Source organism: Polistes fuscatus, unplaced genomic scaffold (genome assembly GCF_010416935.1).
Source record: "Polistes fuscatus isolate 324 unplaced genomic scaffold, CU_Pfus_HIC Scaffold20, whole genome shotgun sequence".
Taxonomy (NCBI): Eukaryota; Metazoa; Arthropoda; class Insecta; order Hymenoptera; family Vespidae; genus Polistes; species Polistes fuscatus.
Window position 1 is genome coordinate 522,449 of NW_025113097.1, and position 18,178 is coordinate 540,626.

At 29.7% G+C, this 18,178-nt stretch overlaps 1 protein-coding gene and 1 long non-coding RNA gene across 5 annotated transcripts in view; one reads left to right on the top strand and one right to left on the bottom strand.

The window, feature by feature from the left end:
• The window catches only part of LOC122517453, a 69,025-nt gene extending 67,133 nt beyond the window's left edge, over nt 1–1,892 (bottom strand). Inside the window, exons 1-2 of one of the 4 annotated variants that reach the window (XM_043635840.1) lie at nt 1,559–1,889; nt 1,275–1,338 (exon numbers count right to left, since the gene is read on the bottom strand). The gene's annotated coding sequence lies outside the window, so the exon portion shown is untranslated. Of the gene's footprint in view, nt 1–1,274 lie in introns of all 4 variants that reach the window. The other 3 variants (XR_006303862.1, XM_043635841.1, XM_043635842.1) reach the window with 3 other exon arrangements.
• A 9,880-nt stretch (nt 1,893–11,772) lies between these two features.
• Nucleotides 11,773–18,178, top strand: part of LOC122517373 — an 8,178-nt gene continuing 1,772 nt past the window's right edge. Inside the window, exon 1 of the long non-coding RNA XR_006303819.1 lies at nt 11,773–11,812. This is a non-coding gene — a long non-coding RNA (uncharacterized LOC122517373). The remainder of the gene's footprint in view (nt 11,813–18,178) is intronic.

Consider the following 18,178-nt stretch of genomic DNA (forward strand, 5'->3'; position numbering starts at 1 on the left):
AACGAGATTAAGGTAGGAAGGAAGGAAGGAAGAAATAAAGAAAAAAGAAAGTCTCTTATAACACTTTCTCGATCTATGACTAACCCGAGGATTCTTTTAAACATTTGAACCTTTCTATTGCATAAATATATATATACGAAATATATTATTATAGATATCTATAACTTTGTGAATTGGAATTTATCGCAAGTAAGATTTGATCTTCTCGTCTGAGAGAAACTTATTAAAGCAAAGAGAAAAGGGAAGCAAAGTTAGTAAAGGTAGATTCACTAAGAATATCGTGGGAGCGAATACAAGAGGTTCAATTTCGCGATCGTGCCAACGACTCGAATGTAATCATTAGATTCTATCTAGTCTGAAGATCAAAGACGCCTAAGTTTGATAAGAGTCTATCAATAACATTACTTCGTCACCTATAACGCGATAAGAATTTTAAATGAATTCTTAATAACTTACAGGTGAACGTTAATTGACAATTACGTGAACACATCATAGATAGAATTTAGACACACAACAACGATTAATTTATAATATTGAAAATGTAATGATTAATTTTATCGAGTTATTATACGTCGTACTAGGTTTTAATAGAGTAGTATAATAATCCCAAGTAGAACAAGAGAGAGAGAGAGAGAGATAAATCATCGTTACTAGGTGTACATGCATACATATGCCGTTATGCTTATGCATCCAAAACGGACCTAGCTAACAACCGAGAATTCGTAAATTATTCTCATTGGTATATTCCGTCTGAACTGCTCGAATTATAGTAGGGTCGTCAAATTAAAGAGAGAGAGAGAGAGGAGAGTGTGGTTGGTTTTGGTAAGACGCCTAATGGTGATCCCAAGCAAATGCAAAGATAATAAAACACCGGGTCTGAAGCACAATCGAAATAAATATATAATCTTTCTTTAATATTATCTTTTTATTTAATGATAATTGAAAATAATGAACTACCTGTATTCCCTCAATAAGTATTTCTCTATTCTTTGTAGTAAACTTTGATAATATACCATAAACGTTATCTCGATATTCTTTAACGAGTTGATAACGAGACTATAAGAACTCCGGTATACATAAATGCACGTACCGTATCGTTTCGTGAAATGGTCAAACATACCAACCGGGTGTGTCTGAGATCGATTTTATATTTGTAATAGCGATAGACGTTTATAAGATTGATGAAATAGAAATCATTCGATTCGAGATAAAAGGTATTTCGTGATACGAGAGCGGAATCGAAAGACGCGCGACGTTGTTAATGTTTTACTCACCTTTATCCCGTAATAACATTCGTCGCGGAGGTGTCATCGAGAATGTCTAACGTTCCCCACCCCCCTTCAATAGGAGCAATTCGTAACGCGACGAGAAAGAGAGAGAGAGAGAGAGAGAGAGAATGAATGAGAGAGCGAACAAGTGGAAAAAAAAAGATAAAATGGCTGTAAATATATATGAAAATTATTCGAATGTTCTACGTGATTTTATCATCTCGAGAAGAATACGATTATGATCGATTAAATAATAATGATAATAACACGATTATGAAAGCAGTTATTACGATTTAAGACGCGACACCAGGAATTTGGACGTGCAATTAGACGAATCTAAAGGTTCCTTTCGCGCAGACCCCTTCTTCTCTCACTCTCTGGATCGTTCATTATCTCCGCGTATCTAACTTCTTCCGTTTTTCTATTATTCGTTCACTAAAAAAGCCGAATATCTTATATTTATCTTTTTCCTTTGTTTCCCCACTAATGGACCGTCCTATCAAATGTACATATCCCTTGCCATCTTAAATTTCACGTCCCGCAGGATGTTCAGACGTGAACACGTTTCGGGACCGGCACCGACTAAACTCCTGTCGAATGACGACCCGTAGGACGATCGTGTAATTCCGGATCCTGCGCTCACGATTATTTTAGATCAACGACGCCACTCTACGACTTTTAACATAATCTAGAACTCCGATGGTAATGGATTTTTGATGCAATGCGTCTTATCTTCTATCGGTCTACAATCTATCCTTTTAATTTTATTTGTAGATATGAGCATTGAAAAGTTAGCATAGAACCTCAACAACTAAAAAAAATTAATAAGTGCATTTAATTGCTAGCGATTTGCTAATTCAAAATCCATAACTGCTAACTTTTTAAATTATTTATTTAATTAGTTAGTGACAATTGAAAATGTGAAAACTTTTTTTTATTTCTAAGTAAAGCAACGGGTCATCAGTTCATCAATGGGTCATAGTAGATACTTAATACGACGACGGTACAATAATATAAAAAAATGCAATATTCTTTGATAGTATATGATAGTATATGACATATACTTTGATAGTATATATAGTATAGTTATATTGTAATATAGAATTTAATATAATTATATTTAATTTTTAATATATAAAAATGTGTGTGCCTTCAGAAATGCATTTATATATATATTTTAAAATGAAGCAATTTAAGCCACTCAAATAAAAAAGAATCCAGAAGGTTTGATGATAAATCCAACGATGATCACCTGTAACAAAAAGCAAACTATATTAGTCATACAGTCAAGTGATACAATAGCCTAACATATAAGTGGTCCAATTCGCAGATGCACTTTTCAATTGAATCCTTTATTTACTTTTTATCAAATCTCTAATTACCGTTGCAATAAAATTAAATTTAAACGCGTGATTTTACATTTATATAAAATAAATAAAAATAAAGAAATAGGAAAAAAAAGAATACTAAGTTAATAAAAAAAATAATATCTATTAATTATTATGAGATACTTTTAAACTGCATTGTATAGAAAAGAAAAATTGCAAATTTAATAAAATACGATCAAAGTGAAAAATTTAAAAGACGAAACAAGAAAAGAGAAATTACTGTAATATTTACCGAACGTTATTTAAGCTTCAAAATTTAATAATACAAAAATTGTAATATTTCTGACTCTAACTAAACACATATGCATCTTTTGGACGATATGGCACACAGATTTGATGTGCCAAGGAGATGGAATGGTCCATCATCTCCAATTACAATTACAAATTAATGACGAGCAAATAAATAATGCAATAGAATATAAAATATGACTAAAGAGCTATTTTCGAAAAGTTCGAACTTATTGTTGAACCTTTGAAAATAACTTAATAGTCTATGTAGTTGCCCTCTTCAGCCACAATTAAGTGGGGGCCTCTTCGGCAATTAGCCTCTTCGGCATTTAGCCTCTTCTTTCTTCATCCCTGAAAACTGCATTGGACAATTTCTACGTTCGAGCAAGATAAGATATCTCGTACTTTTTTCGCAAATTAATTGATATTTTGTTTGATAATTCTAATTCTCGATTATTAAAAAATTACTTTACATTTTCCGTTAGTTATTAAAGCTCGTGGACCATCAATGAACTTAGAGTTTATTGACATATAAACGAGCACAATTAAATGAATGTCCAAGCAGATAATTATCGATGACCTAATAACACGTCGCACTTTTAATATCAAAAAATAAAATAGAATTGAAATAAATAATGCAATAAATGTTATGCATTTTCTTGCAATATTTTAATTTCATTCATTCGTTATAATTCTAATTGAGAAAATCGCGATTGTGCGAAGTGCTAATATTACAATACTTAAAACTAAGTATCAAATGGATCCAAAGTATTTGCGAATTTGTTCGACTCTATCTCGTTCGAGATAGAATCGAAATAGAAATAAATCTTTCAAATCGTTGCAAATTCCTTTGAATCTCATGATACATAATAAAAATTACAGAAGAGTTACAAAATAAATTTACAAAGGAAGCATAATGGAATGAATAAAAAAAAAAATTTTTGTAACCATTCTGTATAAACCAGGAGGCGGAATTTCCACTCCGGAGTGAAAGTAAGCCTAGTGCCTTTCCTGGGTCCTACCTACTTAAAATTAAAGTTTTCACATTCGCTCAAAGAAGTATGCTACCTGCCTGCCAATTACCCATATTTAAAAAGAGCAAATACACATACGTACCCACCCACTCACTCCACGATTCTCTCACATACCACCAGGGTGCAAAAGCCTAAACTAGAGAGCATGCCCCGGGGCACCTCCGACACCCTAGTTCAGACGCGTGTTTTCTAAACTTATGGGAGTACGTACCAATGCTGTAATCGACTGCCAAGGCTAATGATTATTGCATAAAAGACTAAAACAAAAATACTGGTACATACTAGTATATATGCATACTAGTAATATACAAGTATATCAAAGTTTCCACAAATAAATGCGGTAACTCTACTATTCAAAACGATTTTATATATTACAAAAAAAAAATAAGAAAAATTTTATATAAATAGAAAAATACAACCATGTGTATTTTTCATATTACACCTAACTCTAGGTGTGCTATACTAAGTATTACTTTAAATATTAAATAATTTATTAATTAAAAACTATCACGAAACGATGTACAGTACACTACCTAATACGCACACACAGGTGTAAAGTACATCGTGCAATCACTAGCACAATGACAGCCGCCAATAGGGGAAAAACTTAAAACTAAACCTATACTAACCGTTTCTCACCCATACGAGTAGCACCTGGGCACACGTATAGATGAGAACGCAGAAAGAATAGGGGGGAGAAACGGGAGATTAGTACATTAGAAGCTGAAAATCCTGATCTAAAAAATATGATTAAAAACACATATATACATAACATATAAATATACATTTTTATAAAAATTCATCTAAGCGACTAAGGACTCTACAATTTATTTGATAAAAAATATCTTTTAATATCTTTTAATATCTTTTAATAGATTTCAAAACCTCGGACGACTCCTTTCATTAAGTTGGCTGTTCTAATAAAAGAACTGGGCTTTGAGCCACCACTTAACTGCTAGAATCTATCCGTCGCGAATGAGTTTGTCTTCTTGCTCATTTATTTATAATATCGAAGTATCGATATATTACAATTAATCGCGATTAGATAAACTAAGTACGAAGCAATGCATGTAAGACATTTATTACATGCTTTTCTGGACAAAAACGAGTAAATAAATGCTCGATTTCACCACTACTAACCACGAACAAAACACGTAATAAAAAGAAAGTGCATTTATTAATTGCATTATTAATTAAATGAATTTAACCGGTGAGACAAGAAAACCTATCCTGAACTAATATAAAATATACAATACAATATACAATATAATATACAATTTTCATGAGTAACTCCTAGAAAGGAATTACTCATGTGCTCGTCACTAATTTATTGGAATAATTACAACCAGTAACTCGTGCCGATTAGGACCTTTCATCCTCGACATGATTGAGCACCGGAGGGACTTTAAATTTTAACTCACGGCATAAGAAGTTCTACGATGGCTCCAAAACACTCCTACTTCGCAGCAAGTATTGTGGTCTGGCGATCGAAGGATTCCTCGATTTGGTATTGAAGGAGATCCACCGAAGATCCATCGAAGATCCATCGAAGATCCACCGAAGATCCATCGAAGATCCACCGAAGATCCATCGAAGATCCATCGAAGATCCATCGAAGAATTCATTCCACATCTTTGCAAAGTAAGGAAATCCATTGTCTTATCTGTAACATAAAATAGAACATAACGATAAGTTATCTGCAATATAATCCAAAATCATATTAAAATAAAATCGAATAAAATGTAAATAAAAATAGATACTTACAATGCATTCCAATGGGATGAAATTCAATTGCACCATGGCGATGCACCTCGCGTGAATCTAAAAACGCGGTATAAACGAAAATAAGAAACTATAGATGAGTTTCTTATCGCGAAACCGAAATTTTATTATACGGCGAACAACACTGGCTTTAATTCGCGTATGATTTTAATTTATTATGCGCCCGATCACTGATTCTACAACTGGCTTCCAAAGACTGCTTTGCACACAGTCAATGCAAGTAAAAAAATCTTCATTGATGCACTGATTCTAATACGCGAACAGTCTGTGCGACTGTTTAAAGATAAAAATACAACTTTACTCGAACAAACTCTAATGCAATTACTGCATTGGTCGCAGTTAATTTAATATATAAATTTCAAAAATAGTTCGCGAACGCGACGGAATTGAAATTAACGAACGAACGTGCTTCTAATCCGTGATTTTAATTATATTTTACGATACAACACTCCCGTATATTGCTTCGCGCACGATAGCAATGCACGAACACTTGCAACACTTCACAAACACAATTCACAAACACTTCCAACACTGATATATTCCCATGATGATCTGAAACAGAAATAAAAACAAAATTATAAATATCATTGTTGTAAGTAAAAAAATTATTATAATTATTGAGAAAGTGTTTAAAATAAAAATTGACTTACGTTTATTCTTCATTGATGAATGCACGATGGGTATCCTACCCTTAGGATGACGATGAGCACACGTTTAAACCGAATAAAAGAAACTTACGGAGTTTCTTAACCGAGCAAACGAAACTTTAACATGCGACGATCAACACTGACTTTAATTTCCGATTCTTTTGTATTTTATTTTTACGATGCAACACACGAGTACCTCATTGCCTACGCGCTCGATTGCAATGATGTTCTGAAACAGAAAAAGAAAAAGAACAATTAATATCATCGTTATAATAAAAAACCATTAAAGTTATCATAGAAACGTTTAATAGGAAAATATACTTACTTTTAGTCTTCATTGATGACTGCAGGATGGGTATCCTACCCTTAGGATGACGATGAATAAAATAAAATTAAATAAAACTCTGAAAAGCTGAAACATACTAAAAAGATTATAGAACAATATATCCTGTGAATCATTCCTGAAGGCATTGCACACTTTTAAAGATCTTTTATCATAAAGAATCAATATAAATTCAAGCAATATTAATTGCCTTTATCTCACTACTTGTATAAAAATACATATAAAGTATTTAATATCAGTAAAAATTGTTAATAAAAATCGATAACGTTATATATATATATATATATATAATAGTTTAATACGTCACGTCGTTAGATCTTATTGTTAGCTCGTTGAAGGAATGATCTGGAATGAACACGTAATCGCGTCCTTCATGTCGAACGTTCGGCTGTCTTCGTTTTGTTTTCGACTGTCTTCGTTTCTTCTGTTCTCACTTCGAGAAATTCCTGGAATATACGTACACATTCGTTATTGCCCGTAGATAGAATATTTTGTTTTCTTATTTTCTCTCTCTCTCTCTCTCTCTCTCTCTCTCTCTCTCTCTCTCTCTCTCACTTTCGTTCTCACTCTTTGTATACATTTCTGTATGGTTTAAAAAAAAGAATAACGCTTACCTCGATGAATATGAAGATAAAAAAGAGTAAACACAATTGTTAGACTGAGTATATGTATTCCTGCTGGACTCTCTCCTAATGCTCGGTACCTAAAAAAGGAAAAAAAAAGATTACATTAGTATAACATAAAGAAAATCAAAAATATGAGTGTATGTGTACGAGCTACCTATACTTATGAATATATGCTTGTATGTGTGTGTATGTTACAGGAATCGAATTTAATACGAAATACGATCTTTGAATAGATAATTATGAAAAATAATTAATTAGAGCATCATTAGAGATGGTAGTAATTATCGATACCATGAAAAAACTGGAAATTAGAAGAAATATTGTTAAGTAACATTGGTGAGATTTGGCGGGATATCGAGATATATCGATGTTATATTCTCACAGATATCTATCGAACTTTTCAATATTTCGTTTTGAAAATACTCACGTATGGAAATCTTGCTTATAGCTATCGTTTGATATAATAGAAAGGTGTAAAATACTTTTCAATTACCTGAATTAAACGAGATGACGCAGTACGCTGGAACATATACAGCTGACAGAAAATGGCGTTTCCTCTACCTTTCCCCTGCGCCCCCTGCCGTTGCCACTGCGTTGCCTCTGCTGCGCATCTGCTGCGCGCGGTAGTATGCGTGGTAGTCAACTTTCAAAAAAAGTAGCGAAATCCGTTGACCAATGGCTACTTGAGATTTTGCATTTTTTCGGCCTATTATAGAAAAATATCGAATAGTTAAAAATAGGATATAGGAACATAAAAATTGTCGAAATATATACTTTATTAATCCAAACAATCAAAATTGAACATTATAAGTCGATATCCATAGAAATGATGCCGTAAAACAAGATATATATATCATTGCGTAGAAAAATGCATACCAATGTACATGGAATTTTTTTCTACGCAAATATTCTTTATCCTCGACATTATCGTAATCTTTCGATTATATCATTTGGAAGTCATTTGCTAGAAGAATCTATTAGTATATAGGAAGATTATTTACGTTAGAAAATATTTTTTAATTACCTGAGATTAACGGGACGACGTAGCATCCGTCCGATCTCCAGCACCGACGCCGCGAAAAGGAAGAAGAATGATCAGCAAAGAGCCCTGATTGGCTGATAATTATTGCAGAGATAAGTGACCAATCAGAAATTCCCAATTATCATATAGAAATTCACGCACACAAGCTTCCTTGTCACACGTACGTAACTCGGCTTTCTTCATGACCACTCTAATCAAGATTAATATGATAATTTATTTATTAAATAAATAAAAAATTTATTCTATTTTTCTATTTAAGGTACAAGTATCTTGTTAATATTTAAAAAATAACGAAAAGAATAAAGACAATATGCACTATAAACCTTATCACACCGCACAGAAAAACATACATAATTTATTTATTACATAAATTAAATATCAATTTTATTATCAATTATAATTATCTAATTATTAATCTAATTAATAATTATTCTTATCTAATTTATTTTTCTATTAGGTGTATACGTTCCTTGTTAATATTCAAAAAATAACGAATAAAATAAAGACAATATACACTAAAAACTTTATCACATGGCAACGTTCTGATTTAAACATTCCTTCAATTGTTATGTAATTGTTTAAACTAATATACATTTGTTTTAACGTCCCTGTGCAATGATGACTTTGGATAATAAAATTTTTATCCAGAAAAATATCACATTAAAATTATTTTATATTCAAAGTATATTAATAAGTATGTAATGTTTAAACCAGTACATATGTGTTTAAACAATCTGATATATAAAGAGATTGCATTAGAATATTAAAATAATTGTTAAATAATCGATAGGAATGTCTATTGTTGCCTAAAAGATCGAAATATATGATCTAAGTACCGTCCCCTTCGAAATCCACCGTTGAAATGAGACGTTGTCCTCTATGAAAGTACTTTTATTAAATGTTGTTTATAAGACCTTCCAAACAATGCGCATGTGTATAAAGGGTGTCATACATCTAATACATAATCTTTAAGATTAAAACGTTATGATTTTCATATTTTTATCTATTTTAAGTAATTATTATAATGCTTCTGAGCAGTGGTGACTTCGAGGGTAAAATTTAGCTGCAATATAAGAAAAGTGCATTAGTGCATTAAAATAATTGTTAACTTATATTAATTGTTACATTTCTCTAAACAATTATACAACCAATCTATTGAAACAATTAATAAACAATATACAAATGGAAAATGTGAATTATTAAAGTTTACCATTATGACAGAAGAAAGCCGAGGTGTTTGCTCATTTAAATACCAAAAAAATTACCAGGATTCATTTTAAAATCTTGTAAACTCTTCTTTTATGTATGTACTTGATACACAAAACAATAAGAAAGCCTAATTGATGCTGTGCTTTACCAAATCTTAAAATTCTTGCAAATCTGAAAATCATAAGACTGTATTAGTAAAGTATCAAGTTATCCTTGTTAATATTTAAAAAATAATGTGTAGAATAAAGATAGTATACACTAAAAACTTTATCACACTGCACAGAAATACACACAAAATTTATTTATTTAATAAATCAAAAATAATTTTATTTTCCTATTAGGTGTAAACGTTCCTTTATAATATTTAAAAAATAAGAAATAAAATAAGGAGGTTATACACTAGAAACCACACAGAAAAACAGAATCGTATAGAAAAGAAACCTCGTTGCAGATATTTTAAAAACAATTGACATACATCATTATAGCCATCCTTCAAGAATTAAAATAACGAGAGTTTTTCCATATCAATACAGAGTATGGGAATTTATACTTTCATGGTTGGCATGAGAGATGTCAATTGTTTTGTTTAATTTATTTTAATTCTTTAAGGATGGCTATAGTGCTTTATATCATTTGTTTTAAAGATTTCTATAACGTGGTTTCTTTTCTATATAATTGTGTTTTCAGTGCAATGTTATAAAGTTTTTAGTGTATATTGTCCTTATTCTACACACTATTTGTGAATATCAACAAGGAACGTGTTACACGTATACAAAACACTCATATATTGAATTTTCTTTATATTATACCAATGCTATGTTACTTTATACTTTTTTTTAGGTTTTCAAACATTGGTAGAAAACAGCATGAATGCATATACTCAGTCTCAGTCTGATGGTGTTTACTTTTTTATCTAATTAATAATTGTGTTTACTTTTTTATATTGATATCAGTTGTGGTAAGTATATCTTTTCTTTTATAACATAAAGAAGAGTAATAAAAAGTATAAGAAGGGAAAAGAGAGAGGGAGAGTGACATCTTATTCAAATATCATACATATACATATATAGACTCGTTCAATTTGCTTGATACTTTACTAAAACAATCATATGATTTTCAGATTTGCAAGTATTTGAAGATTTGAAAAAGCACAGCATCTATTAGGCTTTCTTATTGTTTTGTGTATCAAGTACATACATAAAAGAAGAGTTTACAAGATTTTAAAATGAATCCAGGCAATTTTTATATAATACTTAAACGTGCAAACACCTCAGCTTTCTTCTATCATAATGGTATACTTCAATAATTCACATTTTACATTAGTATATTGTTTATTAATTGTTTGAATATATTAGTTGTATAATTGTTTAGAGAAATGTACTTTATTTTTTCATTTACATATACGTGTACATTACGTATACATTAACAATTATTTTAATGCACTAATGCACTTTTCTTATATTGCAGCTAAATTTTACCCTCGAAGTCACCACTGCTCAGAAGCATTATAATAATTACTTAAAATAGATAAAAATATGAAAATCATAACGTTTTAATCTTAAAGATTATGTATTAGATGTATGACACCCTTTATACACATGCGCATTGTTTGGAAGGTCTTATAAACAACATTTATAAAAGTACTTTCATAGAGGACAACGTCTCATTTCAACGATCGATTTCGAAAGGGACGGTACATAGATCATATATTCCGATCTTTTAGACAACAATAGACATTCCTATCGATTATTTAAATATTATTTTAATATTCTAATGCAATCTCTTTATATTTCAGATTGTTTAAACACATATGTACTGGTTTAAACATTACATACTTATTAACATACTTTGAATATAAAATAATTTTAATGTGATATTTTTCTGGATAAAAATTTTATTATCCAAAGTCATCATTGCATAGGGACGTAAAAACAAACGTATATTAGTTTAAACAATTACATAAAATTGAAATAATGTTTAAATCAGAACGTTACAATCTTAAATTTTTACAAATTTAAAAGACAAATAGGAATCATATTACATAAGGGATTCTTTTCTTTTACAAATTGTATTGCCAAGCCTCGTACCAGGTAATAAAAAAAATTATTGTTAATCGACTTACTAGAAAATATTGAGGACTTGTATCAACGAATTTCTTTTTTGTAGAGATGCCATGGGAATCATTTTATAAATAGAATGCAGCAGCAGTTTAAAGGATCTTTTAATAAGCAAACATAATTATCTTGTATTGGGAATAAACCAATATTATAATAATTTCTTAAAAGATATTTATTCAAAGTATTAAAGATCTTATTCTTTCTGCATAGGTGATCAATCATTAAACTGGAAGAAAGGAAAGATAATTTTCAATTCGATAAGCAAAATCCAACTACACATTAATCGTGAGAGATCTAGGAAGACAGTGTGGAAAGGGTTTTGTTCTCACCCTGGAAGGAAACTATGTATTATAATATACTATCAAAAGAATTGAAGAATGAATGCATCCTGATTACTAAAAATTTAAGAGACAAAAAGGAATCATATTATATTAAGAATTCTTTTCTTATACAAATTGTATTGCCAAGCCTCGTACCAGGTAATGAAATATATTATTGGTAATCGACTTACTAGAAAATTTTGAGGACTCGTATCAATGAATTTTTTTTTTGTAGAGATGCCATGGGAATCATTTTACAAATAGAATGCAGCAGCAGTTTAAAGGATCTTTTAATACTCAAACATAATTAACTTGTATTGGGAATAAACCAATATTATAATATTTTCTAAAAAAATATTTATTCAAAGTATTAAAATCTGATTCTTTCTGCATAGGTGTTCAATCAATGTACTGGAAAAGAGAGACTATGATTTTTCACTACGTTAAGAAGAATCCAACAAGACTTTAATCATGAAAGATTTAGGAAGACAACGTCGACAGTTTTCCGTTCTCACTCTGAAAGGAAACCATGTACTATAATATTATATCAAAATAATTCAAGAAAGAAAGCATCCTGATTATTACAAATTTAAAAGACAAATAGCAATCTATTATATAAGGGATTCTTTTCTTATACAAATTGTATTGCCAAGCCTCGTACCAGGTAATGTAAGATATTATTGTTAATCGTCTTACTAGAAAATATTGAGGACTTGTATTAACTATTTCTTCTTTGTAGAATTCCGTGGGAATCATTTTGCAAATAGAATGCAGCAGCAGTTTAAAGGATCTTTTTAAAAGGCAAACATAAATTTCTTGTATTGGGAATAAACCAATATTGTAATATTTTCTAAAAAAATATTTATTCAAAGTATTAAAGATCTGATTCTTTCTGCAAAGGTGTTAATCAATGTACTGGAAAAGAGAGCGTATGATTTTTCACTACGTAAGAAGAATCCAACAACACTTTAATCATGAAAGATTTAATAAGACACTGTTTAACGTTCTCCGTTCTCACACTGGAAGGAAACCATGTACTATATATTCCATCAAAAGAATTGAAGAAGAAATGCATCCTGATAATTACAAATTTAAAAGACAAATAGAAATCATATTATATTAGAATTCTTTTCTTATACAAATTGTATTGCCAAGCCTCGTACCAGGTAATGAAGCTATTATTGTTAATCGACTTACTAGAAAATATTGAGGACTTGTATCAACGAATTTCTTTTTTGTAGAGATGCCATAGGAGTCATTTTACAAATAGAATGCAGCAGCAGTTTTAAAGGATCTTTTAATACTCAAACATAATTATCTTGTATTGGGAATAAACCAATATTATAATAATTTCTAAAAACTATTTATTCAAAGTATTAAAGATCTGATTCTTTCTGCAAAGGTGTTCAATCAATGTACTGGAAAGAGAGCGTATGATTTTTCACTACGTTAAGAAGAATCCAACAACACTTTAATCATGAAAGATTTAAGAAGACACTGTTTAACGTGCACCGTTCTCACACTGGAAGGAAACCATGTACTATATATTCCATCAAAAGAATTGAAGAAGAAATGCATCCTGATAATTACAAATTTAAAAGACAAATAGAAATCATATTATATTAAGAATTCTTTTCTTATACAAATTGTATTGCCAAGCCTCGTACCAGGTAATGAAAGATATTATTGTTAATCGACTTACTAGAAAATATTGAGGACTTGTATCTACGAATTCTTTTTTGTAGAGATGCCATGGGAATCATTTTAAAATAGAATGCAGCAGCAGTTTAAAGATCTTTTAATAAGCAAACATAATTATCTTGTATTGGGAATAAACCAATATTATAATAATTCTTAAAAGATATTTATTCAAAGTATTAAAGATCTTATTCTTTCTGCATAGGTGATCAATCATTAAACTGGAAGAAAGGAAAGATAATTTCAATTCGATAAGCAAAATCCAACTACACTGTAATCGTGAGAGATCTAGGAAGACAGTGTGGAAAGGGTTTTGTTCTCACCCTGGAAGGAAACTATGTATTATAATATATCAAAAGAATGAAGAATTAATACATCCTGATTACTAAAAATTTAAAAGACAAAAAGGAATCATATTATATTAAGAATTCTTTTCTTATACAAATTGTATTGCCAAGCTCGTACCAGGTAATGAAATATAATATGGTTAATCGACTCACTAGAAAATTTTGAGGACTCGTATTAATGAATTTCTTTTTGTAGAGATGCCATGGGAATCATTTTACAAATAGAATGCAGCAGCAGTTTAAAGGACTCTTAAACTCAAACATAATTTCTTTATTGGGAATAAACCAATATTATAATTTTCTAAAAAAATATTTATTCAAAGTATTAAAGATCTGATTCTTTCTGCATAGGTGTTCAATCAATGTACTGGAAAAGCGAGACATGATTTTTCACTACGTAAGAAGATCCAACAACACTACTCTAATCATGAAAGATTTAGGAAGACACAGGTGAACGTGCTACGTTCTCACACTGGAAGGAAACCATGTACTATAATATTATATCAAAATAATTCAAGAAAGAAAGCATCCTGATTATTACAAATTTAAAAGACAAATAGGAATCATATATATAAGGGATTCTTTTCTTTTACAAATTGTATTGCCAAGCCTCGTACTAGGTAATAAAAAAAATTATTGGTAATCGACTTACTAGAAAATTTTGAGGACTCGTATCAATGAATTTCTTTTTGTAGAGATGCCATGGGAATCATTTTACAAATAGAATGCAGCAGCAGTTTAAAGGATCTTTTAATAGGCCATAATTATCTTTATTGGGAATAACCAATATTAATAATTTCTAAAAATATTTATTCAAAGTATTAAAGATCTTATTCTTTCTGCATAGGTGATCATTCTTAAACTAGAAGAAAAGGAAAGATAATTTTCAATTAGATAGAAAATCGAAAAACACTGTAATCATGAAAGATTTAGGAAGACACCGGTGAACGTGCTACGTTCTACACTGGAAGGAAACTATGTACTATAAATATATCAAAATAATTCAAGAAAGAAAGCATCCTGATTATTACAAATTTAAAAGACAAATAGGAATCATATTATATAAGGGATTCTTTTCTTAACAAATTGTATTGCCAGCCTCGTAACCAGGTAATGAAAGATATTATTGTTAATCGACTCACTAGAAATATTGAGGACTTGTATTAACTAATTTCTTTTTGTAGAGATGCCATGGGAATCATTTTGCAAATAGAATGCAGCAGCAGTTAAAGGATCTTTTAAGAGGCAAACATAATTATCTTGTATTGGGAATAAACCAAATTATAATGATTCTTAAAAAATATTTATTCAAAGTATTAAAGTTCTGATTCTTTCTGCATAGGTGTTCAATCAAGTACTGGAAAAGAGAGCGTATGATTTTCACTAATTAAGAAAATCCAACAAGACTTTAATCAGAAGATTAGGAAGACAACGTCGAAAGTTTTCCGTTCTCACTCTGAAGGAAACCATGTACTATAATATATATCAAAATAATTCAAGAAAGAAAGCATCCTGATTATACAAATTTAAAAGACAAATAGGAATCATATTATATAAGGGATTCTTTTCTTTACAAATTGTATTGCCAAGCCTCGTACTAGGTAATAAAAAAATATATTGGTAATCGACTTACTAGAAAATTTTGAGGACTCTATCAATGAATTTCTTTTTTGTAGAGATGCCATGGGAATCATTTACAAATAGAATGCAGCAGCAGTTAAAGGATCTTTTAATAGGCAAACATAATTATCTTTATTGGGAATAAACCAATATTATAATATTTTCTAAAAAATATTTATTCAAAGTAAAAGATCTTATTCTTTCTGCATAGGTGATCAATTCTTAACTGGAAGAAAGAAGATAATTTTCAATTAGATAAGAAAATCGAAAACACTGTTAATCATGAAAGATTTAGGAAGACACCGGTGAACGTGCTACGTTAACACTGGAAGGAAACCATGTACTATATATTATACAAAATAATTCAAGAAAGAAAGCATCCTGATTAACAAATTTAAAAGACAAATAGGAATCATATTATAAAGGGATTCTTTTCTTATACAAATTGTATTGCCAGCCTCGTACAGGTAATGAAAGAATTATTGTAATCGACTCACTAGAAAATATTGAGGACTTGTATTAACTAATTTCTTTTTTGTAGAGATGCCATGGAATCATTTTGCAAATAGAATGCAGCAGCAGTTGTAAAGGATCTTTTAAAGGCAAACATAATTATCTTGTATTGGGATAAACCAATATTATAATGATTTCTTAAAAAATATTTATTCAAAGTATTAAAGTTCTGATTCTTTCTGCATAGGTGTTCAATCAATGTACTGGAAAGAGAGCGTATGATTTTCACTAAATTAAGAAGAATCCAACAAGACTTTAATCATGAAAGATTTAGGAAGACAACGTCGAACGTTTTCCGTTCTCACTCTGAAGGAAACCATGTACTATAATTATATCAAAATAATTCAAGAAAGAAAGCATCCTGATATTACAAATTTAAAAGACAAATAGGAATCATATTATATAAGGGATTCTTTTCTTTTACAAATTGTATTGCCAAGCCTCGTACGGTAATAAAAAAAATTATTGGTAATCGACTACTAGAAAATATTTTGAGGACTCGTATCAATGAATTTCTTTTTTGTAGAGATGCCATGGGAATCATTTTACAAATAGAATGCAGCAGCAGTTAAAGGATCTTTTAAAGGCAAACATAATTATCTTTATTGGGAATAAACCAATATTATAATAATTTCTTAAAATATTTATTCAAAGTATTAAAGATCTTATTCTTTCTGCATAGGTGATCATTCATTAAACTAGAAGAAAGGAAAGATAATTTTCAATTAGATAAGAAAAATCGAAAAACACTGTAATCATGAAAGATTTAGGAAGACACAGGTGAAAGTGTTCCGTTCTCACACTGGAAGGAAACCATGTACTATAATATTCTATCAAAAGAATTGAAGGAAACCATGTACTGTAATATTCTTTCAAAAGAATAGAAGAAGGAATGCATCATGGTTATTATAAATTAAAAGTCAAATAGGAAATACATTGCATTAGGATATTCCTAACATATATAAAGTATATTATTTAGTATTGTACTTCGTAATTGAAAATACTATTATACATCGACTGGCAAAATTTATCTAAAGGAAACTATTCTTTTTGAATAATAAATTGTTAAAGCAGAAAGGCCATAGATAAGAAATATTGAAAAAATGTCTTAATTTCGTAAATCTAAAGGAGAAGAAATAATGCTGTCAGAAAATTAAATTCTACTGATCATCAAAGTCTTTCACTTGCTTTTTAAGATTTAACTGTACTTGTGCTATATAATTTCTAATAAGGATCATTCATTATTTAATGGTACGTTGATAGAAAAGAAATACTAAAACATTTCTAGTATCTTTTCTTATCTATACAACAGAGAATATACTGTAGATTTTCAATTTTACATGAGATAGTGTAACAAACTAATAGTTTCATTTCCTTGTAGGGTTTTTTGTGCAATTTCTTAAATGAAAAAGAGATTAAAGGAATATTCTAGTAGCACAAAATTGGGTAGAAAAGAAGAAAACTGTAGTATCATGAAGAAATATCACACTATTATGCCACATTGTGGTGGCATTACATAATATAAAATGTATTGTTGTTTCGTTTAACGATTGCTAGATAAATCTTTTTTTAAATAATATGCTTATATTTGATACCGGGTGTGATTCATAAGTGAAGATACGAAAGAATTATTTACTACATATATCTATAATTTAAAGCGCAGAGTAGTGTTTTAAAGCTCAATAATGTAACAAATTCATTGTAATTTTTAAGACGATGTCATACCATGATTGTACATTTAATATTACTTATTAATATATTTTCTAAAAATAGTGCATTAGCATATTTTATTTACATATACGTAAAGTATAATATAATTAATTTAACTATCATTAATGAATTAAAATAAAATTTAAATGTTTGGCGAATTTTAGACTCCTTGGAATAATGTAATAAGAGATAATTAAAAAAAAAAAAAAATGATAAAAAATATCACATTATTCTAATTTTCGTCACAGTAAAATAATAGGTCACTATTGAGAAATATTAATATTCG